Consider the following 14,357-nt stretch of genomic DNA (forward strand, 5'->3'; position numbering starts at 1 on the left):
CATAAAATAGGAATTACCTTAAATTTATTGAGGTAACAAACATCACATTTACTCAGGATAAATACTGCATGATGCAACATAACACTGCACAAGTACTTAATGTCACAACAAAATATTAATGGTTATTAGCTTTAAACTGTCCAGTAAAATAAATTATATTAGTTTATATAAGTTTAAATCAAAGTGCTCCATTAGCTTTTTCTTTCAAGTAAAAAAATAGGACTCTTTTCATAAAATTTCATTAAAAAAAAAAAAAAACATCTTTTCCATACTGTACATTAAAGTGCATTAAAAACAAGGCAAAATACAGCAAGAACTCCCTGAGTTATGAAATTAAAGTTGACTTTGTCATGTAACAGCCAAAAACATACAATACTTAAACAAGTATCAAGTTGTAGGACTAGTTAATCCTTGTGAGCTAACTTTCTTCATTTAAGCTTCCCACCTATCAGAGACATCACCATTGAAATACATGATTGCCAGCCTCTTTGTGTTGAGTTCAGTGAGTGTCTCTCTCTTGTCTGTGAGCGGAGCTTCAGCAAATACAAAACTCTTCTCACAGTCAACTGAGCTGACTGGGAAGTAAATGAAGGCCACAGCCACCTCTGCAACTCTTGGGAATCTTGCACTCAGGCCTCTCCAGTAGTTTGCAAGCTCCATATCAGTTGGCAGGGGGTCCCTGGAAACACATTACTGATAGTGCCAACCACTGCTCACTGAGCTCTGCTGATGGGTTAGCTAGGGGCTTCAGTGTTGAGTAGGCTTCAATCTGCTTTTTCATTGCTGGAGCCTGTCTGGGATCAAACACCCTGGCCATCCTGTACACATCTCTGGCTGGATGTGTGTCCCAGTGCTTTGAGAACTTTGTGAAAGCCAAATTAAAAGCATCATGGAGATTGTCCAGCACGTCCTTCTTCTCTTGAAACCCCATTTTTCTCAGTAGCTCATCTGTCTTGGGCCCATAACCACATGTTTTTGCTGTTCCATTAACTAGGTAGGACCCAACATCCTCCATGACATTGTATGCAGACACTGCTGTGGGTCTGTGGGTTCCTTCCAGGATGGTCAGGGCTGTCATCAGTTTGGAGCAAGTCTCTGAGATGAAGGTTAACTTGAGAGTGAGGGTCTGCACCTTCTCCTCTGTTTCCAACTGGCTGAGGATGTTCTTGCCATGCCTGTTGACTCCTCTGACAAGAAGAACAGTCTGTATAGGTGAACATGCTCTGCATGGTACTTGATAGCCTCAAACCAACTATTCCACCGGGTACACACAGCCTCGGGAGGAACCTTGGCCTGCACAGCCTCCTTGTTGACGAGGAAGGCCACCCATCTTCGCTTTCTGGCAGGCTTTTTGAAGAACACAGATCTCATCCATGTGACAAGTGAGGTAGCATCAGAGAAATATTTGTAATGCTGCCAGGTCTCACCCACCAGATTTATAATGTGGCAGAGGCAGGTAACATGGACACTGTTTGGCATCACTCCTTTCAGGACCTCCCTGTATGCTTTCAGACAGTAGGCAGCATTATCTATTACCCCCTTTCCACCAGCACGAACCGGGTGCTAGTTCAGAGCTAGAGCTAGTGCCAGTTCGGAGTTGGTTCAACTGACGAGCCTTCTAAGAACCAGTTTGCCTTTCCACAGGCTAGAGAGCCAGCACAGAGCCAGGACTTACGTCACTGCATACATCTATTTTACAGCAAAGCTAGCGCTGCAGCGCCAAACACAAACACACCAGGGTTGTTTGAGATACATCGGCTTCCCGCAGAGCGATCGGCGCATGACATCAAAGCTCCGCGAGAACGATCCAAAAGCACAAGGAGACGTATGCTCTACAAACGCTCCCGCGGATCCGCGGCACCCGCCAAATCGGTCTGCTCTGCTCCGATGCATCTTGAACAAGCCTTCTATCAACAATCGCGGATGTTTCACTACTGTTGATGCTCATGGCTTTGCGAATCTGTTAAAAAAAGAAAAGAAAAAAAATGAGAAGGGAGATGGGCATTTTTCCAGCTGTATTACAATTTAGCATCCTGATTTACATGTACAAAAAAAAAATAATAATAATAAGTAACTAAGTTTATTTTGTATCTGGTATATTCGAATTAAGCATTTTTAATCTTATTTAATGTGCATGTCACCCAGATTCCCCTGTGGGCATCGGTTGTTTTCTAATTCTGACGCAGCTATAAATCATTATGTATTTTGAATTACCTATATTCAGTTATCCCTTTACATAGTTGCAAATTGTAATGATATATTTCTAAATATATTAAACTGGGGTGCAGTTTTCAAAATTTTGCATTTATGAATAAAAAATTTTACTATAATAAATAGACAGTTAATAACAAAGTCTGCATTTTTGTTCTCCAAATAGTATATACCAAATTTTATCATGTCCCAATTAATAGATGGAAGAGAGCATATGTTATTCTTTATCCAATTAAGGACCTCATTAACCAAATTACATTGAAAAAATAAGTGTTCTACAGTTTCAATATCATTATTACAAATGTGACAAGTATTTGATTCCACATTAAACCTTATTTGTAGAAATTCTTTGGCTGGATAAATGTCATACATAATTTTAAAGTGTATTTCTTTATATTTGGGTAAAAGGGGAAAATCAAGATATTTACAGTGCCCTCCACAATTATTGGCACCCTTAGTAATTATGAGCAAAAGCAGCTGTGAAAATAAATCTGCATTGTTTATCCTTTTGATCTTTCATTCAAAAAATTCACAAAATTATAACCTTTCATTTAAGGAAAATAATTGAAAGTGGGGGGAAACTTACATTATGAAATAAATGTTTTTCTCCAAAACGCGTTGGCCACAATTATTGGCACCCTTTTATTCAAAACTTTTTGCAACCTCCTTTTGCCAAGATAACAGCTCTGAGTCTTCACCTATAATGCCTGATGAGTTTGGAGAACACCTGACAAGAGATCAGAGACCATTCCTTCATGCAGAATCTCTCCAGATCCTTCAGATTCCAGCTCCATGCTGGTGCTTCTTCTCTTCAGTTCACTCCACTCATTTTCTTTAGGGTTCAGGTCAGAGGACTGAGATGGCCATGGCAGAAGCTTCATTTTGTGCTCAGTGACCCATTTTTGTGTTGGTTTTGATGTTTGTTTTGGATCATTGTCCAGATGGAAGCTCCAATCACGGCCCATTATTGGATTTCTAGCAGAAGCGGTCAGGTTTTGATTTTTTATCTGTTGGTATTTGATAGAATCCATGATACCATGTATCTGAACAAGATGTCCAGGACCTCCAGCAGAAAAATAGGCCCACAACATTAAAGATCCAGCAGTATATTTAACCGTGGGCATGGGGTACTTTTTAATCCATGTGTGCACCAAACCCATCTGGTGGGTTTGCTGCCAAAAAGCTCTTTTTTTAGTTTCATCTTACCACAGAAGCCAGGTCCCGTTCGAAGTTCCAGTCGTGTCTGACAACTGAATATGCTGGAGATTGTTTCTGGATGAGAGCAGAGGATTTTTCTTGAAACCCTCCCGAACATCTTGTGGGGATGTAGGTGCTGTTTGATAATTCTTTTTAAGGCTTTCTGAGACTCAAGACTCAACTAATCTCGGCAATTCTCCAGCTGTGATCCTTGGAGAGTCTTTGTCCACTCAAACTTTCCTCCTCACTTCACATTAGGACAATTTAGACACACGTCCTCTTCCAGGCAGATTTGTAACATCTTTAGTTGATTGGAACTTCTTAATTATTGCCCTGATAGTGGAAATGGGGATTTTCAATGTTTTAGGTATTTTCTTACAGTCACTTTCTATTTTGTGAAGCCCAACAATCTTTCTAGGGGTGCCAATAATTGTGGCCAACATGTATTGGAGAAAAACATTTATTTCATAATGTGAGTTTCCCCCCACTTTAAACTGTTTTCCTTCAATGAAAGGTTAGAGTTTTGTGAATTTTTTGAATGAAAGATCAAAAGGATAAACAATGCAGATTTATTTTCACATCCACCTTTGCTCATATTTACTAAGGGTGCCAATAATTGTGGAGGACACTGTACTTCTGTATTCCTTTACCAATTTCTTACTTAGATGTTGAAAAATGTAATCTCTCCTTATACGACCAGGATAGGTTTCCTGCAAAAGACAGTTTCTTATAATCCTATTAGTACACTTCTTATCAATACAATTTTATTTGGTCTAAATTAAGATCAACTATTTCTGGGAATAAGTGTAGAATATGTTAAAAAACCCTTTTAACATAATAACCATTGGTAAAGGAATACTTTTGATGACCTTTGTATAATCTTTCTTTTCACAATTAAAATTAAATTTGATACAGAAATCATTATAATTCCAAAAACAGCCATTTGTGTCCATCATGTGAAGCACTGACCAAATACCTTTTTGCCACCACTCCTCCATAAACAAAGATTTTGTCTGGGACAATATACAACGGTTATTCCATAAGGATACATTGTGTGGACTGAAATTATGTTTGAACAACATCTTCCAATACAAGAGTACTTGTTTATGAAAAACAGGATAGTTTCAGTGGTACCTTAGAAAGCTCAAGTCGCACTGTAGAAAAGAAATTCAATACCTCTACATTTTTTAAAGAGACTGGATGGAATTGCAAACCAAAATGAATGCTCATTTTTGATAAAAGATTGGAGCCATTTAAGTTTAAGAACCCCATTCATAATATCAAAATCAATAGCCTTTAACCCACCATCCTCGTATTCCTTTATTATATCAATTTTTCTGAATATAGTGATACTTCTTTCTCCAGATGAAATCAAAATTCAATTTATTAATTGCTTTTATTTTCCTAGTAGAAATTGGCAATGAAAGACCCTGGGTAAATTAACCTTGAAAGACTCTCTATTTTTGTTAATAATATTCTCCCGAATATTGTGATGTCCCTCTGTAACCAAAAGTTCAGAATGGATCTACACTTTTCAATATTTCTATCAATATTTAACAATTCTAATCTATCTTCATCTTTTGAAAATTATAATTCCTAAATACTTCACCTCCTTTTTAATTAGAATATTATACAATGAGAGCAAGGGGAAGTCATGAATAGCCATCAGTTCACATTTTGATGTATTTAACTGTAATCCTGATGCATTAGCTAAAATATTTTACCAAGTTAAGTGCTAGGGGATCTGCATTTGTTTTTTAGAAAAAGAGTTGTATCATCAGCAAGTTGACTAATAATAATTTTGTGATCCATAATGTTAATACACCGAAATATTTTAATTTTTTAAAAGAATGGCTAACAATTCTGCAACCATAATAAACAACAGAGGTGAACTACCGCGAACCCTGCTTTATACCTCTGTTCACTTGAAATCTTGGGCATGTTCCTTTAGGAAGAGCAACCAAACTATTTATGTCATTATACAGCATTTTGATGATATTAATAAATTTAGGTCCAAAACCAAAATGATAAAGAGCCTGGAAAAGAAAAGGGTGTTCGACCATATCAAAGGCTTTAAAAAAGTCCAGAAATAAAATAAATCCATCGTCTTTAATTAAATGATTATATTCTAAAATGTCAAGCACCAAACGAATATTGTTATGTATTGATCTGCCCTTAAGGAACCCAGACTGAGTCTCACTAATTATTTGTGGAAGTCCTACCTTTAGTCTAGCAGCTATCGCCCCAGTAAATATTTTATAATCAATATTGAGAAGTGTAATAGGCCGTAGATTTTCTAAAATTCTTTTATCCTTTCCAGGCTTTGGGATCAAAATAATAACACCCTGCTTCATTGTAGGCAATAAATTATTATTTATAATACAATCCTGTAGTGCTTCTAAAAGTAAATGTTTTAAATCTTCCCAAAAGAACTTATAGAAGTCTGTCGTCAGACCATCTGGTCCAGGAGATTTACCCGTTTTCATTCTTTTTAAAGCTAGATCTAATTCTTGGATTATCAAGTCCGAATCACATAATTCTTTGAATGAGTTCTCAATTGTAGGAATATGACATATTCTTCACTTTTTAAAGAACTTATTAGCATTATCACTAGAATAAGATGATGCATATAAATTTGAATAAAACTGAAACACCTCAATTTACAATAGTATTATTATCATAACATTCTTTCTGATGTATTAATAAACTGCCTACAACATTTCTCTCTTGACGTCTTTTTTCAAGATTACAAAAATATGAACTATTTTTCTCCCCCTCTTCCATCCATTTTGCCCTTGATCTCACATATGCACCCTTTGCCTTTCTTATATAAAGTTCATTCAATAAAGAATGTAAACTAATAAGTTTATCCTTATCTTCATCTGTTAAGATAGATTTACAGCAGCGCTTATTGATCTCCTGAATTAGTTGAACTTCCTTCTCTTGTCTCTTTTTCTTATGATTAATTCCATAAGTTATTGAGTATTCTCTGAGTTTGTATTTTAAAAATTCCCATTTACTGCCACTAGATATACATTTCTTACCAATATCAGTTATAATCTTCTTTATATATATATCGGTTCGAGCCATGACTAAAAAACATGTCATCACCCCACTGATTACGCCAGAAAGGAACATCCGAAGCTTCCGAATGTGTTTCTTGAAGAAAAAAAAAATGAGATTTTTGGCTTTTGCAAAACAGAAAAATTCCTTTTCTCTTAACAGAGTCTTTCATACCACTAGAGTTTAAAGACGCAAATGAAACATTAGCTAATAACGAAAACATGAAAACTTTTCACTGATATTGAACTTTGAACTTTTCAAGAACTTTGTTATCACTAGACGAAACGGATAAGTAATGCAGAGTCCCGCATTATTTGTCCTCCAACTCATCGTTCATTTGAAAATCTCTGTTCAAACCCATTAGTTTTCTGAAATACGCTTCCCATTTATATATCCATAAGGACCACAAAATCCAGCCGACTTTCCTTCTTTCCTGGCTTGCTCGATTTTCGGCCACATTGCTCGTCTTGCCAGTCTATCTTCTCTTGTTAAGTCTTCCGCGAATCTGATTCCAGCATTCTTGCACACCACTGAGTCTTTCGTTCTTTTCCACACCTCATCCCTCACTCCTCTACGAGCAAAGAGAATGATTGTTTCTCTGGATCCGTTCACCTCTTTTCTTCCCATCCGATGCACAACATCCACCGCGTCACCCATGTTGGAAGCGAATTCAGGAGTAATTTTAACAAGAAGCTGGAGTACATCATCCCTTATGTTTTCATCAGGCTTTTCTTTCATTCCTTTGATGTGGAGGCACCATCTTCTCTTATATCTCTCCTGGTCTAAGACACGACTTTTCAGATCACCGTTTTCTTTAGTGAGCATGTCTACATGCTTTTCCATCATGTTCACTTTTTCTCTACATTCTTTCAACTCTTCGGCCTGAATCTGCACAGCCTTTGCTACGCTGGTGATCATGGCGCTGTGCTGTTTTAGTTGCACGCTAATGTCTTCGTGCTGCTCGTCAACTTTAACACTAAGTGCTTTGATCGCTTCAAGGATAGCAATGTTAAGTACATTGGCGGATGGGTCAATTCCAGGTGACATTTTTGACTTTTCCCCACCTGAGATTTTTTTCGGGTGGGTGGATCCGAGTTACCTCTTTCTCTTTTGCTTGAGACATCGATGTCCATCGCGTAGCTGTGTACTTCCATCTGAACTTTAAACCAGCATTATCCACCTTGAGAGAATCAGTGCCGGGTATATTAAACAGATAATTACAACCGGTGAATGGAGTATAGAAGCATCAGTTATTAATTAATTCGGGACACATTAATGGAGCAGAAAAAAGTCGACTGCTCAGTCCGCCATCTTGCCCAGAACCCCCCAATTGCAATGATATGTTATTAATGACTGAACACAAAAAAAAATTATAAGGGGGTGCATCAGTTAATGCATTCACACATTTCTATATTACCTTAGTGTTGACCATTGTACAGTACAGGCTGTTAAATTCACACTAGCTTACCAATGACGATGTTTAGGACACTGCAGTCTCTTGCATCAGTAGTCTCATGCACTTTTGTAGCACAGAGATATGTTGCTCGAACACTCGGGGTAGGTGAAGTTGGTGAAGGCTGCTTAGATTTTCAGGTAAGGCTCCTACCTGTTTACAGTGCTTCTTTAGAAACGGACGCAGTTTTGTCATCTCTTCCAAAGGGATGTCAGCCTCAGCACACATAGTGACAAAATCCTCAACAAACTCTTTTCTTGAGTCCGAAGATTTGAATGCAGCTGCAGTAATGCACATCTGTAGGGACGTGGTGGCCTTGCTAGTTTTATCATTATACTTCTCCTTGTTCTTCACATGGCTTTTAGATAGCAGGTGGTCAGTGCATGTATTTTTGCGCTACCAGTCAACAGAATATTGACAAAACTTACAAAACAAAAGTTCACCCAACACATAAAAGTCATTTTCCCCAGACATACATTCTTCTCCCACACAAAACAGAATTTCATTCAAATTTGTAAAATTCCAGGAAATTCTGCGTTAAAACTAGATTCCGCGTTAATATGCCAATTCCGCGATACCGTCCGCGATTCCGTGATCGCGGAAATTATAGGGCCCTAAATAAAGTCATTTTTTAGTTTTTGTGCACAAAACGTATTCATGTCGCTTCACAACATTAAGATTGAACCACTGCAGTCACGTCAACTATTTTAACTATGTCTTTTCAACCTTTCTGGACCTTGAAAGTGGTGGTTATATTGCTGTCTACTGAGGAGACATAGAGGTCTCAGATTTATAAAAAATATCATAGTGTGAAACTTTGCACGTTACATTCATATTCTGAGTGCATCAGCTTTCCTGTAGCCTATAAATTATAGCCTACATCACCAATAAGGTATGAGTTTGGTCTTTTTAAATCACTGTATTAGTCCATTAAGCTACGTTAAGCATTTTATATGTTCCGACGGCAGGGGAATCCTGGAGTATGACGTATGAGGGAAACCCTAGTACTGCAGCACAGCACCGCAATATAAAGTAAATCAAATACTTTTGTCCTTATTTTACTTCCATACTACAGCAATTAAAATTTGTTACATGCTATTTTATTTAGTTGTCTATTTTCATTACAGTCAATAATTTTAGATCCGATTCCAATTGGATACACAAATAGTCAGGACTGAGTTTGGACTGACAGTGTGAACGTAGGTCATGAGTGAGTGATTCAATGACTCACTCATGTTCTACGTTCACACTGTCAGTCCAAATCTGATTATTTGTGTATCCAGTTGGAATCGGAATAAAAAATTATTGACTGTCCACATTGTGTATCGCAACTGTTCTGATCCAATTTGAGTCCCCATGCTGCTCTTTCGTTTTCCGGAATAACTGCATTGTTTTCAATGACAATGATGTTGCATTGGTAGGCATACACCAAAAACAACCACAACATTTGACAACATCAATGTAGCCTGAAATCGGATGTGTAAAAATGCATTTCATGTGATTTTTGCCCGTTCACACTTTCTAAATCTGATCAGATTGGATATGCACAAAAAAAAAAAAACGGATTTGGACAGCCTGAACATAGCCATAAAGACTTGACTCGTTACATTACTGGATAAATATGCATTTTTGAAAGAATCTCCTGAATGAATGATTTAGTGTCAAATACATTTTTTTACTTGTTGCCACCTACTGGTGTAACAAAGTAATTAATACAATCTATATTTGAGGCAAATCAAACTGCTCTCAATTCAAAACTGCACAGCCGATTAAAGCAAAGCCAAATGGGCTTACCTATGCATTGCTTGCGTTTTTCTGAGCTTTACTGGTTATTACTTGTTGGTGTTCGTCATTGGCATTTCAACTTCTCTGGCTACAGAAATCTCTTCTTTTGATTGGATTGTACTAGATAATGACACAATTATCATTTATAGAGGTTTTATATGAACCTGAACCAAAACTGAAATGGTTTCATAACTGATTAACTTTGTCATATTGACTGTTATTTTCATAAGCTTTACTGTAAAGCTAATTTGAAATGATCTGTATTGTATAAAGTGCTATAAAAATAAGTGTGACTTGACTAAAGATGAATCAAATAATGCAGTGGAATGTTCACTATTTAATTCAGTTTGTCATTCTTTACATTTAATTCAGTTACATTTCACAGCAATAATTTTAAATTATATTTTGGTTGTGAGGTGTTAAAGGATTAGTTCACTTTCAAATAAAATTTTCCTGATAATTTACTCACCCCCATGTCATCCAAGATGTCCATGTCCTTCTTTCTTCAGTCAAAAAGAAATTAAGGTTTTTGATGAAAACATTCCAGAATTATTCTCCTTATAGTGGACTTCAATGGCCTCCAAACGGTTGAAGGTCAAAATTAGTTTCAGCGCAGCTTCAAAGGGCTTTAACCCTGTGGAGTCTGAGGCTGATTTGGGGCCTGGAGAAGTTTTGACATGCCCTGACATTTGTGCTTTTTTCAGTTGTTCATAAACATATTAATGGAAAAAGTGTCATTACACTGTATTCAGCACAAACTAGGCTACAATAATATGTGAGAAACATGTATGTACATGTTTGTATTTTTGAAGGAAAAAATTAAGTCACTCAAATAAAGCCAAAAAAATAATATTATATATGTGTTCACAAGACTTCTGGGTATTGGAGGTTGCAGACTAGAGTTTTTGCTTCAGAATGATGTAAAAATTATTCTGCCTACTCCTTCATATAAAACAATAGAGAGATTTAAATTTTCTAAGACACTTTTTGTCAAGAAACACAGTATGCGTGGAGGCGTGAATCATCATGAATAATGGGTCATTTACATGATGACCTGTAATGACCTGCATGTCAATGAGCTCTTTCAGTCAGGTAGGCTGTGAAAAAAACCCTCTGTGATCATGTCTCAAGCTCATCATGGTGTATATCAAACATACAGAAAAAACAGCAATACTGTGAAAATATTATTACAATTTAAAATAATGGTTTTCTATTATATACTTTAAAATATAATGTATTTCTGTGATGCAAAGTGTCTGAACAGTTATGTTACCTCTATGGCATTTCATATAGGCTTTTAGCTTAAAAGCATGCACATTTGGAGAAATATTGATGGATTCTCATATGTTTATGTCAATTTTCTATACAGAGGAGTAATATTTATTGTCATTATTGTCACTATGAGCACTGGATACTGTGTTTTCAATTCATACTTGCAGCCGGAGGGCGCTCTGTGCATTTTTAGTCCACAAATTCATCTAAAGAAGAACAGGAACCAGGAACTAACGGCATGTCTTCTAGAGGTCGCTAACCATGGCTTTAACATCCAGATAAACACTTTTCAAGACAATAAATACACGATTGAGATGATGTATACATGTATTGCCTCAGAATTTGTGTCTGAATAGCGCTGACTCCGTGGGTGTGGCCGCATTAGCGGATAATGAGCTGAATCACAGACTTCTGACATGGCTCCTTTTCATACAGATTACATAAACAGAATGTTTGTTTTCAATTTGACTTAAAACCTGACATTTCAATGTTTCTTTAGACATAAGTCTAATTTTTTTGTCATTAGTATTTACTAAGTTACAGTTCATTTTCTGAGAACTATCAGATTGGACTTCGTTCAGAGGGAGACGAGAGATCACGCATCATGTTAGTTTTCTTTATTTTACAAAAAGCACAACATTTTGTTTTTACTCTGAGTGTACACAAATAAAATAAGATATTCTATATTTTCAATTGATATATTACTTATGTCTTTATGACAAAAAATGACAGGAGTATTTTAAGTCTGTTTTGCTGCAATGTGAAAATCCTGCAAAACGCGCTGGTGCGTTACCCGACTCCAGAGAGTTAAACGACACAAGGCGAGGAACAAGGGTCTTATCTAGCGAAATGATTGGTCATTTTCTTAAAAATGTCCACTATGAGGAGAATAATCCTGGAATGTTTTCATCAAAAACCTTAATTTCTTTTTGACTGAAGAAAGAAGGACATGAACATCTTGGATGACATGGGGGTGAGTAAATTATCTGGAAAATTTAATTTGAAAGGGAACTAATCCTCTAATATATGGAATGTATCGACACCTCTATACAAATCAAAATTAGACACCGCCTACCATAACCACTCAATATTTGAATATATAGCAGAGGTCACAGGTGTTCATATGTACATGATACAAGAAAATAAAAAGCCTCAAGGAAAAGTATAAAGAAGTGAAGAATGCAAATAAAAGAAGTGACTATGGAGGTGGACAATCATATCTGGTCCACATTCAGTTATGATGTGAACATTTGAAATGCCTGCTTTTTTTTTCTAAACCTATCAAACTCAGAACATTGCACTTTCTTTTCAGAATGAGTTTGCAAATGACACTTCAGGTCTCTTCGATATGTGAAACTCTTTTCACACTGAAGACATGTGAAAGGCTTCTCTCCAGTGTGAAGTCTCATATGAGTCTGAAGGTTCCCCTTAACTGTGAAACACTTTCCACACTGAGGACAGATGAAAGGCTTCTCTCCGGTGTGAACTCTTATGTGAACCTCAAGGTTTGCTTTTTGTGAGAATCTCATTCCACAGAATTTGCAGGTGAAAGGCTTCTCTCCGGTGTGAACTCTCACATGGACTTCAAGGGATGATTTATATGTAAAACACTGTCCACACTGAGGGCATGTGTGAGGCTTCTCTCCAGTGTGATGTTTCATGTGGAACTTTAAGGTTTTGTTTTTGAGTGAAACTTTTTCCACACTGTTGACAGGTGAAAGGCTTCTCTCCAGTATGAATTCTCATGTGGACTTCAAGGTTTTGTTTTTGACTAAAACTCTTTCCACACTTGACGGCAGGTGGAATAACTGTTAGATTCTGTTTTCTGATCTCTTTTTTGTGAGGAAGTCTTTTCTGTCTGTGTAGATTGTTCTCCATTTATGAAATCATGATGTTTCTCATACTGATGTTTCCCTTCAATTTCACTCAGTTCTTGACTCTCCTCTTTCAGCACCTTCAGACCTAAAGTGAAAAAAATTCAAATACAAATCAACACCAGTTTAATGACACAATGGTCTTACCTGTAATTATATCATTATTGTAATAAATGCTATAGTTTAACAATTACAATAACTATAACAAGCGTTTCGCTTCAGCAAATCACAATACACTGGGCCAGGTAACTATTTTGGAGGGAGTGGTATCATAGAACGGTGTAGAATAAAGGTAAAATATGAGAATACAGCGTTTTGGGTTTTTTTTTTTAAACTAAGAATTTAGACATGTTAAACCGTGCCATAAACACAATCAAGCCTACAAAACAAGTGAACCACCCCTTTAAGTAAAGATAGTTTGACTTCCCACGGCACTTTGTACACAAGTGATTGTTAACTACACTTTTTATTACAGTTATGTTATCATCCAACTTTGCATGTGGGGATGATACCACAAAAGCATTAACTGCAACCCTCCTGCTACTGCTATTTTGAGATTTAACTGCATATCATACACTAGAGTTGTGTAAAATAACCAGTTTTATTGAAAGTAACACACTAAAATTGGACAGAAAATACATTAATATTAAATATCAATATATTTGATATGGAATGACTCAGATGGTATAACAATACAACAGTTGAGAGTTTACTGCAGCAATGTAGAATAAACAGATGCAGGTGAGTAAACTGTAAATTGCAAAGTTCAATGGAGTGACAGTTTTACTGTCTTTGCAGAGATTGTGGATCTTGGAACTGGAGAGAAAGCACACACCTCGAGTGAACACTGGAGACTCTGATGGTAAGTCACATACATGGAACAGGTACACACAGAGAGGATTGGGGAAGATGTGTCACAATAGGAAATTGTACAAAACGTAGGAGCATTGTCGCTGGAACGTGGAATACAGGTAAGCAGTTCTTACTCAAAACGAAACCAGACAACTATGAAGCTTGAGGTGTGTGTTTAAATACAAAGACATGTTGTTAACTTGAATGGTGTCTGTTTTTGACCAATTGTCAAATTGTGTTGTGTGTAATGGTAATTTGTGGGAAACTTTGATGCTTTTAATAAGAGCAAATAAAATCAGAAGAAGTTGCCGTGTCATCGGTCTCCCCTCTTCCCCCTCCACTCCACAGCTTAACCACGCCCACTTTTTTCAGCAGACCAGACTGCTGCTGAAACAGGGAGTTTCATGGCCCTTTAAGACCTACTGTAATGCACTGATCTAATATAATGTTACACATCAAATGTTTTTCTCCAACAGTTAAAGGGCTAGTTCCCCCAAAACTGAAATTTCTGTCATTAAGTATTCACCCTCATGTCGTCCCAAACCTGCAAGACTTTTGTTTGTCTTCAGAACACAAATTAAGATATTTTTGATTAAATCCGAGGGTATCTGATCCACACAAAGGCAGCAACGACATTGCACCTCTTGACG

The sequence above is a fragment of the Megalobrama amblycephala genome, linkage group LG14 (assembly GCF_018812025.1).
Source record: "Megalobrama amblycephala isolate DHTTF-2021 linkage group LG14, ASM1881202v1, whole genome shotgun sequence".
Taxonomy (NCBI): Eukaryota; Metazoa; Chordata; class Actinopteri; order Cypriniformes; family Xenocyprididae; genus Megalobrama; species Megalobrama amblycephala.